Below are 12,055 nucleotides of genomic sequence, written 5' to 3' on the forward strand. Positions count from 1 at the left end.
TTCTTATACCCGTGGCTCTGTACCAATACTCCAAGTGCAAATCCATTATGTTCATGACAATGCAAATGAAAAGGTTTGGAATCATCATGGAGTTATAAGGCACGAGCAGGGGCTAGTGCCTGTTTAATTTTTACAAATGCTTTTTTGGCTTCATTAGAACACTGCAAGGCTGCAAGGATGCTTTTTCTGATATAATCCTGCAACGTCTTCTATTCACGCAGCTTTGGGATCCCCTGTCTGCAATAACCATACATGCCCAGAAAGGCACATACCTGGGAAACAGCTGTAGGGCAGGTTAAACTGCAAATGGCGTCTGTTTGTTAAGCGGACATGGTACTTACCAGCAGAGATTTCATGACCAAGGTATTGTACTACGGAAGGCAGAGCTGCAATTTCTTCATGCCTCATAGTCCTCTTTTCTTCTTTTTATTGTTAACCATGCTGCACAGTAGCCATGCTGCTATACAGCAAGGCTAAAATCATTGCCAAAGCTGATGTTGCCCAAGCCGGCCAGAATGAACAAAAAACAATGGCACAACCAACAGTCTCAAAGGCAACACCTATTGGCTTTGTCAAAGCTTGTTAGATCTTGGCACTTGTGATTTTGAGCAAATCAGCTAATCACCCGTTGCCTGAAAAAGAAATAAAATATGACACTTGGTAAAATAATCCCATCACATAAAGAAAGCAATTACGCTCATGTCAAGTCTTTTTGAAAATATTTTTGGAAGCAGATGACACCTGTTGCCACAATAAAAGCAGTTACCATCTGTTGTCACGATAAACATGCATTTCAAAGAAGAAAAGGGCTACGTTGAAGTATGTGTGGCACAGTAAAACATAGCTATAAATGGTAAGAGGGTCAACAAGGACAACAGGAAAGAAGACAAAATTAAAGTAGTAACTCAACCACAGCGCAATCAGTGGAAGGACAGCAATCAAGCTGAAGCAATTAGTACTTGGTCCATGCTCCAGACAAAAAAAAAAGAGGAAGTGAAGCCAGCACAAGATGGCCAATTAGTAGGCAGAAAATAAGAGTGGCAATGAAGCCAACAGATGGAAAGCAATGGGCGGGCTGCAAGCACATGCACTGTCCCAGACAAGACGGACAAAAATGGACACAATTACCTACTCATGCAGGAAAAATGAGAGTTGTGCCCAGTCCCCTCTGTCAAGAAATGCGGACTTCCTTGTATTTGAGCTAGATCTGTGTTGTGTGTCACAAAAATATCAAGTGTGCCCTGAGCCATTCATTTGGCAAATGCAAAATTTAAACCGTGAGCCTCATCTCACCACGGCCTCAACCAAGTACATTTATAGGCGGAGTGACACAATTACCATTTATTTACGCCTCATGCCTGCACCTTTCATCCACAGTATTTAAATATCGCCTTTTTGCAGGAGCTTACACTACATTTGCATTTAGCTCGTGTCACGAATCCCTGCCATGCTGGCTGCACCAGAAGCAAACTTATCAATACAAAATGCTAGAAGCAATTCCCTTCCTAATGAAGCACGCCAGAATTCCAAACCGTGCCCCCTTCTCTAGACCCTGCACTGAATTGTTCCCTTGCAATGACGTCATAAGGCGCAATACTCATTTTACTACTGTGAGAAGTTGGACTGATGTGCAGTGTTCACTATTCTAGTGATCACTATATATCAGTCCAAACAACCCTTATTGATGATTGGTTGTAAGTCAACCTTATAGACCAGCTATCCTAGTAGCATGGGTACGAGCAGTCTAAGGCTAAGACTCTAGAGGGCGTGTTAAGCCAGCTGTTTTACCATCACATTACCCCTTGAACACCCAGTGAAAGGACACCACACAAGTTGTTATGAAAATAAACAGTGTATTTATTTATAACAAGACTACCCTGGCTCTTTATGAGACAGGGAGCTAAGCACACAACAAAACTCTTATAAAAATACTTCAAGTCGCACAATTTACACAAATGCCCGAGGGGCACGAAAAACCATATACTCTAAAAGTGGAATGCGAATTACTAGCAGGTAAGTAACGATTCTCAGAGGCTTTAGGAACGCTAGGCCTACAATACTGAACACTCAGGTTAGGAGCAGGAGGCCTAGGGACACCACGTGCAGAGTGGGAACTCTCACGCGTAAGGCGGGAAAAAGCCTATGGAAGCTAGTATTCACAAAGTTAGTGTTCTCGGGCGAACCCGACTAGGTAGGTCAAAAACGAAAGTGGATCTGGACCCTTGGATAGTGAGGCTATGCTGGGGCACCGAAATGCCGAAGTTACCTAGCCCAGGGGCTGCAGCTGCATAGGTCTGAAAAGACGTTGGGATTCTTCGTTGACGAACCAGGAGCCTGAAGGAAAGGAGTTGCTGGCAGGCGACCAGTGAAGATTGTTTGAGTGATCCAAGCCTGGATCGAAGATGGATGACACCTGAAAGCAGAGGGGACCAAGTTCGTGACTACTAGCCAGTAGTCAGGGGGCACCAGGAGGGCACCGGATGGTAGTCACCTCGACTAGGTGAGTGGGCGACGCTGTGCTCTGCAGTCTCACGGACCAGGAGGTGTTGTCGGCGACCAGGATGGAGGTACGAGCTGTCCCACGATGGATGATGCTGTCGACGTCGCTGGACCCAGGATTGGGGCAACAAGTCTTGGCAAATTCAAGCCCACGCGGTGGACCTAAAATGGCGTCTGGAGTGGACCAGGAGGGTCTGGGGTGCTCCTCTTTTGGAAGGGAGCAAGGGCCAGTCTGGAGCAACCAGACCAGCAGCAGTGATGTCGTCGGGCGTCGTGAAGAAGGCCACAAGCCAGCGGGCTAGTAGCCAAACAACGCGGTGAGCAGTCGCAAGCAGAAGGGCCCCACGCAGATCGTGGAGATGCTGGGAGGCTGAACTTCGGTGCTGGGGCTGCTCAGGGTCGGGGCTTCTCGGACCCTAAAGCACTCACCAGAGGATCCCTCGGCGGTCGTGCTGGAAAGAAGTCGTGCAGTCTTGAAGATGGCCAGTCCCTCGAGGTCTCGTCGCACCCACGGTTCTCAGCTTTGCTGTGGAGGTGGGTAGAGGTCAGAGGTGCCAGGGAAGCCGGTTCTCGTCGAGCTGGGCAGTCGGATTCCGGAAGAAGGACTTGCAGCAGACCGCAGTGTTCTTAAGATGGTGCCTGCGGATGCAGGGTGACTACTCCTTAGTCACAAGGGAGAATCTTGAAGAAGAAATCTTGATGTCCTTTCGTAGAAAGTCGTGTCTTGATTCCAAAGATGATCTAATCTGGAAGGGGGCCTGCTCCTACCTTTATCTGGGAAAAGGGGGCTGGCACGCGACTAAGTCCTGCCCTATGGGTGGGACCAGGAGGGGGGTGGTTACACCCCTCTCCTTTGGCGGGCTTTCCCCAGGCCAGGGGCTGGAGTGCCCCTGGAACTGGTTTCAGCCGGCCTATGCACAGTGAGCACCGGGGTGCCACTTGCAGTCACCTTCCTCTGAAGCCCTGCCTACCTAGGATACACAAAATCCTGTCTGGGACGGTGCTGGCACCGCCCCTGGCAGGAAACCCTTTGTCCTTGCCTCCTGGGCTGGGAGGACTCCCAGCAGCAGGAGGGCAGACTTGTGTCTCGGTGGCAGCATCCATTTTGTGGAGCTAAGGCTCTGTTTGACTTTAACCGGGGTTACAGGCTACATACATGTCGTGTCCTTCTAGAAGGGTGGAATGCTAACCCCGTCGCCAGAATTGGCGAGGGGTTAGTATTCCAATTCGTATGACACCTTACTCGACATGTTTTGATAAAGCGATACCAGAGTTGGCACATAACCGCGAGGATTATAATGCACTTAAGAGTATATGGTATGCGATATCATGGAAACGGCTAAGGGATGGATCCCGAAAGCCGCAGACAGGCTCAGCTCATGCCAGAGCACTATCTCACATGATTCCAAGCACTCTGCCTTCAGGATTGTCAAGGCCTGCCATAGGAGTGACTGATAGGAGATCTGTGTGTCCATTTTAGGGTTAGATATAGGTATACTATATCTAAAGCAAGGGGTGATTACACCACCTTGCCCCAGCTGTCAAGCAGCCAGTTGTGTCAGTTTTGGATGGCCAGCCAGGGGTGGCATAATACATGCTTCAGCCCCTGGTAGGCCCTGGGTACACCTATGCCCTGGGTACCTAAGGTACACTGTACAGGGACTGATAAGGTGACCCAGTATCCAATTAGATATGTACCTAAGGTACATGGAATCCATTTTACAGAGAGAGCAGTAGGCCTGGGGTCCTGAATAGCAGGGCCCCAGGTCAACTAAGTCAGAAAACCAGCAAAACACCAGGCAAAAAGTTGGGGGCAACCATAGTCAGGGATCTACCTTCCTACATAACCCCCCCCCCCCCCAAACGAAAGGAGATAAGGCTATCCTTGCCAGGTAAGCCTATATTGCCTGAGTGGCCATATAAGGAAGTACCAGCACTGGCATGGTTACCCCCTATCTCATGGTCCACTAAGCAATCCCTCACCCTAAGGGTATCTGAGGGTCTCCACCATAGGGAATCTCTACCTGTGGTGTGTTTTGGCAAAGGAAAAGGCTGGTGCTGAAATGGAGTACTGAAGTGAGGCTCCACTAATTTTGGGCTCAGCTTCCTCCAATCATTTTCTACCATAGAGGCCTTTCTTTCCAAGACTGAGTTGTTTTGGGCTCTCAGGGTCAACCTCTGGCTACCTACAGCTGGAGGTTGGGTCCCTCTGTTTGGCTTACTGGAGGGACAGGTCAGGTTTGGGGCCCTCAGGTCCCAGGTTTGGCTGTGCCCAACAGTGTCCATCTGTGGGAGGTCCCTAACTAAATTTAAGGGGGATCCCTCAGGAGTCTGTTTTATTTTCACTTGGCTAGGATTACTAGCTTCAGTGCCCTTAATCTGCTGATTGGGGGATTCTTTTGGACAGGGGGCCCTTTGGGATCCAACACTGGCCTCCCTGACCTCTACAGCCCTGGGCTGACTGAGGCAGGGTAGAGAGGGGCAGGTTACCTGCTCCAGACTGGGTCCCACCTTGGAAGGGTCCACTGACATAAGAGGCTCTGCCAGGCTAGGCCTGACTACCTCTGGGGCAGTTCCTTCACAAGGGGTCAGATCAGTTCCCTGAGGAGGCTGATCCTTTCCTAAAGTCTGGTGGGAGGGAGACTTCTCTTCCTCCTCAATTCTCTCTGTCTGAGTGGAGTGATCCATAGTTTCAGGCTTCACAACACTATCATCTGTCTGAGTTTGAGCTGTGGCCATCACAACTCTCCCAACCTTTTCAGGAGGGGGCTCAGTTTGGGTGTGGGCTGTGACCATCACAGCCTTGACAACCTGTTCTGGGAAGGAAGTTGTCTGAGATTGGGCTGTGACTGGCACAGCCCTCCTGACCTGTTCAGGGAGGACATCTTGGACTGGGGCTGTGGCTATCACTGCCCCACTAACCTTACCATGGATGTTTACCATTTTGGAATGGGTTTCTTGCTCTACTTCAGCCCAGGCTGAGAGCTCTAAATCATTCCCCAGTAGGCAATCTACAGGCACGTTTGGTGACACTGCCACTCTCTTGTGGCCAGTGACACCTCCCCAGCTGAGATTAACCACTGCCATGGGATGATCTCTCTGTACTCCATCAATATTGGTCACCTGGTATGTGGCACCAGGTAAAAGTTGCCTTGAGGGGACTAGACTCTCAGTCACCATCGTGATGCTAGCCCCTGTATCTCTATAGGCCTCAACTTTTATACCATTGATGAGGGGCTCCTGTCTGTACTTGCCCAAAGTGCTGGGACAAGTTGTGAAGTTGGCAAACCCCATGCCAGTCTCACAGACAAGAGTATCTAAGTTTGGGGACCTGGTTAGGCCAGAGTCCCCAGGAACTCCCAAAGTAAATGCACCCAAATTCTTGGGGGCACTCCCACCACCTGGGGGATTACTACTAGTAGTAACAGGAGGTTTGGGAATGTTACTTGGGGGTATGTTCTCCTTATTGGTATTCTTTGGGCAACTGCTGTCAGTTTTCAAATGACCCACCTGTTTACAGGGATAACAATAAGGTTTCTTCTGGTTATTAGAAGGATTCTGGGACCCACCCCCCTCAGAGGATTTTTGGGGCCCTGATGTGGTTTGATCTGGAGATTTATTCCCACCCTTCTCTTGAGGCTTGGTTGATTCCTTTTTCTGGTCACCACCTTGGTTCTTGGGCCTAATCCTGGTTCTGACCCATTTGTCTGCCCTCTTACCCAATTCCTGTGGAGAGGTCAGATCAGAGTCTACCAGGTGCTGGTGTAATAACTGGTTCTGACAATTATTTAAGACTTGCTCTCTCATAATGAGATTATACAATCCTGTGAAGTCAGTAACCTTGCTACCCAGTAGCCAGCCTTCCAAAGCCTTAGTGGCACAGTCAACAAAGTCAGACCAGTCCTGAGACTGAGTTTTCTGGGTGTCTCTGAACAGCAACCTGTACTGCTCAGTGGTTAAGCCAAACCCATCAACCAGTGCATTTTTCAGGACCTGGTAATTGTTAGCATCCTCAACTCTAGTAGTGAGGAGCTTATCTCTACCTTTGCCATCAAAGGAGAGCCACAGTATAGCTGCCCACTGACTCTGGGGAATGCACTGCACAGTGCAGGCCCTCTCCAAAGCAGCCATCCATTTCTGGATGTCATCCCCTTGTTTAAAGGGGGGCACTATCTTAGTCAGGTGTTTAGTATCTAAACCCTTCTCTCTATCTCTTGGGAGATTGCTGCCACCAGTGGGAGCTAACCCACTCATCTGCTGCTCTCTAGCAAAGGCAAGCTTTTCTTTGGCCAGGGCAAGTTCTTCCCTTTCAATCCTCAGAGTAGCCTGTCTCATCCTAGCTTCATGCTCCATTCTCTGAGGGGAAGTCAATCTCCTCTGGGGAGAGTTCCTTCTCCTCTGAGAAGAGGCATTAGAGTGCAGAGACCTATTGGAGTCCCTAGAAATAGATCTATCTCTCCTAATTCCAAGGTTAGGCCTACTTAGGGTCAGTACTGGGGGTCCCCCAGATCTAGCCCAAGCAAGTCTAAGTTGGCCCTAGTTAGCCTTCTGACTACCTCAAGACCTTTGTCTACCTCGTCCCCAGAGAGCTCCTCTTGATCCTCCTCCTCAACTGCATTGGCAGTGTTGGGGAGGTCTGGATCACCAAGGTGCCCTTCTAAGGCTGGCATATTCCCATCTCCCTGAGATGCTTTCCTAGCATCATAAGTCTCTAAGAGACCCAACAGAAAGGGAGTGGTGGGGTTAGACCCCTGTTTCAATTTCCTGGAGGTACACAAGTGTCTCAACTCCTGGAAATTGAGAGCTGCATATCTTGAGTTGACCTGTGGAGGGTCAATAACCACAAGGGGAGTCTCTGAAGACTCTCCATGGGTAGACATGCTTTTCTAGTGAGGTGTAAGTGGTGCACTTACCTACACTATATGTTTACCTACTGATCCCTTGCTAGAGTTGTAGTTTAGGGTGTGCTAGGCCCTAGGAGCTACAACAGCTGGTTCAGTAGAACTCAGAGTATTCTAAGCTAAGTTATATGTACCTTTAGTACTTATGTGATCTTTCACAAGATATTCTTAGGATATGTGTGGTAAAACAACAGCAAGCTCAAATCCCAACCGCTGCTCACCAATGTGAGAAGTTGGCCTGATGTGCAGTGTTCACTATTCTAGTGATCACTATATATCAGTCCAAACAACCCTTATTGATGATTGGTTGTAAGTCAACCTTATAGACCAGCTATCCTAGTAGCATGGATACGAGCAGTCTAAGGCTAAGACTCTAGAGGGCGTGTTAAGCCAGCTGTTTTACCATCATATTACCCCTTGAACACCCAGTGAAAGGACACCACACAAGTTGTTATGAAAATAAACAGTGTATTTATTTATAACAAGACTACCCTGGCTCTTTATGAGACAGGGAGCTAAGCACACAACAAAACTCTCATAAAAATACTTCAAGTTGCACAATTTACACAAATGCCCGAGGGGCACGAAAAACCATATACTCTAAAAGTGGAATGCGAATTACTAGCAGGTAAGTAACGATTCTCAGAGGCTTTAGGAACGCTAGGCCTACAATACTGAACACTCAGGTTAGGAGCAGGAGGCCTAGGGACACCACGTGCAGAGTGGGAACTCTCACGCGTAAGGCGGGAAAAAGCCTATGGAAGCTAGTATTCACAAAGTTAGTGTTCTTGGGCGAACCCGACTAGGTAGGTCAAAAACGAAAGTGGATCTGGACCCTTGGATAGTGAGGCTATGCTGGGGCACCGAAATGCCGAAGTTACCTAGCCCAGGGGCTGCAGCTGCATAGGTCTGAAAATACGTCGGGATTCTTCGTTGACGAACCAGGAGCCTGAAGGAAAGGAGTTGCTGGCAGGCGACCAGTGAAGATTGTTCGAGTGATCCAAGCCTGGATCGAAGATGGATGACACCTGAAAGCAGAGGGGACCAAGTTCGTGACTACTAGCCAGTAGTCAGGGGGCACCAGGAGGGCACCGGATGGTAGTCACCTCGACTAGGTGAGTGGGCGACGCTGTGCTCTGCAGTCTCACGGACCAGGAGGCGTTGTCGGCGACCAGGATGGAGGTACGAGCTGTCCCACGATGGATGATGCTGTCGACGTCGCTGGACCCAGGATTGGGGCAACAAGTCTTGGCAAATTCAAGCCCACGCGGTGGACCTAAAATAGCGTCTGGAGTGGACCAGGAGGGTCCGGGGTGCTCCTCTTTTGGAAGGGAGCAAGGGCCAGTCTGGAGCAACCAGACCAGCAGCAGTGATGTCGTCGGGCGTCGTGAAGAAGGCCACAAGCCAGCGGGCTAGTAGCCAAACAACGCGGTGAGCAGTCGCAAGCAGAAGGGCCCCACGCAGATCGTGGAGATGCTGGGAGGCTGAACTTCGGTGCTGGGGCTGCTCAGGGTCGGGGCTTCTCGGACCCCAAAGCACTCACCAGAGGATCCCTCGGCGGTCGTGCTGGAAAGAAGTCGTGCAGTCTTGAAGATGGCCGGTCCCTCGAGGTCTCGTCGCACCCTCAGTTCTCAGCTTTGCTGTAGAGGTGGGTAGAGGTCAGAGGTGCCAGGGAAGCCGGTTCTCGTCGAGCTGGGCAGTCGGATTCCGGAGGAAGGACTTGCAGCAGACCGCAGTGTTCTTAAGATGGGGCCTGCGGATGCAGGGTGACTACTCCTTAGTCACAAGGGAGAATCTTGAAGAAGAAATCTTGATGTCCTTTCGTAGAAAGTCGTGTCTTGATTCCAAAGATGATCTAATCTGGAAGGGGGCCTGCTCCTACCTTTATCTGGGAAAAGGGGGCTGGCACGCGACTAAGTCCTGCCCTATGGGTGGGACCAGGAGGGGGGTGGTTACACCCCTCTCCTTTGGCGGGCTTTCCCCAGGCCAGGGGCTGGAGTGCCCCTGGAACTGGTTTCAGCCGGCCTATGCACAGTGAGCACCGGGGTGCCACTTGCAGTCACCTTCCTCTGAAGCCCTGCCTACCTAGGATACACAAAATCCTGTCTGGGACGGTGCTGGCACCGCCCCTGGCAGGAAACCCTTTGTCCTTGCCTCCTGGGCTGGGAGGACTCCCAGCAGCAGGAGGGCAGACTTGTGTCTCGGTGGCAGCATCCATTTTGTGGAGCTAAGGCTCTGTTTGACTTTAACCGGGGTTACAGGCTACATACATGTCGTGTCCCTCTAGAAGGGTGGAATGCTAACCCCGTCGCCAGAATTGGCGAGGGGTTAGTATTCCAATTCGTATGACACCTTACTCGACATGTTTTGATAAAGCGATACCAGAGTTGGCAAATAACCGCGAGGATTATAATGCACTTAAGAGTATATGGTATGCGATATCATGGAAACGGCTAAGGGATGGATCCCGAAAGCCGCAGACAGGCTCAGCTCATGCCAGAGCACTATCTCACACGATTCCAAGCACTCTGCCTTCAGGATTGTCAAGGCCTGCCATAGGAGTGACTGATAGGAGATCTGTGTGTCCATTTTAGGGTTAGATATAGGTATACTATATCTAAAGCAAAGGGTGATTACACCACCTTGCCCCAGCTGTCAAGCAGCCAGTTGTGTCAGATTTGGATGGCCAGCCAGGGGTGGCATAATACATGCTGCAGCCCCTGGTAGGCCCTGGGTACACCTATGCCCTGGGTACCTAAGGTACACTGTACAGGGACTGATAAGGTGACTCAGTATCCAATTAGATATGTACCTAAGGTACATGGAATCCATTTTAACAGAGAGAGCAGTGGGCCTGGGGTCCTGAAAAGCAGGGCCCCAGGTCAACTAAGTCAGAAAACCAGCAAAACACCAGGCAAAAAGTTGGGGGCAACCATAGTCAGGGATCTACCTTCCTACAACTACCATATGGCCGGTGCTCCAGGGGCCGAAGCAGCCAGACCCAAGCAGGGAGCTGTCTTTACTGTGAACTCCCGGGCAGACTCCGATATTGACCCGAGTATGGAACACAGACCCCGGCTCGGTGTGAGCTCGCTTGTGCAAGGAAGAGCACTAGAGTGAAAGACGCAGTGCTTAATCTGTGCCAGTGGTTTCCGGTGCACAGCACCGGCACGTAGGAGCTGTTTCCAACAAGAAGGGACACTCACTGCGCCGGTCTGTAAAGAGATGCTTGAGGAGGGTCTATTGGACCCTCTGTGCCGGTACCCCCTTCCAAGAGTCCCGCTCAGGGCTTGCACTAACTGTGCGCCAGATCATGGTACCTCTATCGTTACCCCACCAGCCGCAGCTCCCCACAGCATTCATACAATAATACACAGACACAGTGTTATTTTGGAAAAGGAGCTGCAGGTTTATTTGTTATACAAATAAAAGGTGGGTTATCTTACAGGTGATCCCGTCCGCCCAGCAACCCCTCGTTGCAGGGCACCTGAAGTTTTAGCCAAAGAACCACCAGCGGCCATAGCCCGGTGTTGTACCTGGGAGGACTTACTCCTCCCACCGGTGAACCTATCGTCCACCATAACTCCGCCCACTGAGCAAGGGAGAGTGACTCACACCTTCCCCAGCCGGGCGGAGCGCTATGTGGCAAGCCCCCGGTTGCTCAGGTTTACAACCGCCCTAAGGACTAACGGGGCGCCGTCGTACTCCAAGTTCCCAATAAGGACGCCTTGAAGCATGTATGACTTATGCACGGTGCGCTTGGCACTGGAGGCTTCAGGTCCTGTTCCTGCGCCTTTCCTGTTTTGGGATCGCCCTGTAACTCCTCCACAGCCCTGGGTGTTGCCTCCGCTGCACCCAGAGCCCCCAACCTTAGCTCCTTGCATCTCAGCTACTTGCAACCCTCTGCCTCTAGAGCTTCCCCTAGGTCTAACAAGAATATCGCCATGCCTACCTTGGACCAGTGTACCCCGTCCGTCTCCCAGTAACCCACGGATTTCGCATGCAGCAGGCCGTGCCTTATGAATCCCAACCCCCACATCTCCGTGAATTTTCGCATGGCTGCGTTTACGCGCTTGCGGGCTACTTCCAACGCTTCCTGGGATCTAGCTCCGTGCCATATGGGTCTAGGAGTCATCTCTGACCACCAGAGGCCGCACGACCCCAGCTCGCTGCTTAGTGTACTAGGTCCCCCCTCATTGCTTCCAGCAGACGCTTCTTACCCTCTGCCGCCAGGTCATTCCCCCCCAGATGCACCACTATGATGTTCGGCTGTGGTCTACCCTCATTCCTACTAGCTCAGTCCAGCGCATTCCTGGAAATCGGAACCGGGATATATTGGTGCTGCTGAAGCCATGTTTCCAAGTGGCTGCCTTCACCCATCTTGCAATTCTTGCGACATAAGAGTGCCCCATCACCCAAACATTTGTTCCTGAAATAAAACACAATGATTTGACCATTTTAGTTTATTCCAAACTTCACACAAATTACAGAAGCCACCCGTATTGATGGCGCATGTTCACATTAAATTCTCTCCCTGCCTAACTGATCCCTGAGTTTCTCCTGATCGAAGGTTGTATCACACTTACTGGCCGCACATAGGTTTTGTAGCAATTGGAAACCCACCGCCCAACATTTTTGATTGCTTCGGCAGGCAA

The sequence above is a fragment of the Lissotriton helveticus genome, chromosome 5_1 (genome assembly GCF_964261635.1).
Source record: "Lissotriton helveticus chromosome 5_1, aLisHel1.1, whole genome shotgun sequence".
NCBI lineage: Eukaryota > Metazoa > Chordata > Amphibia > Caudata > Salamandridae > Lissotriton > Lissotriton helveticus.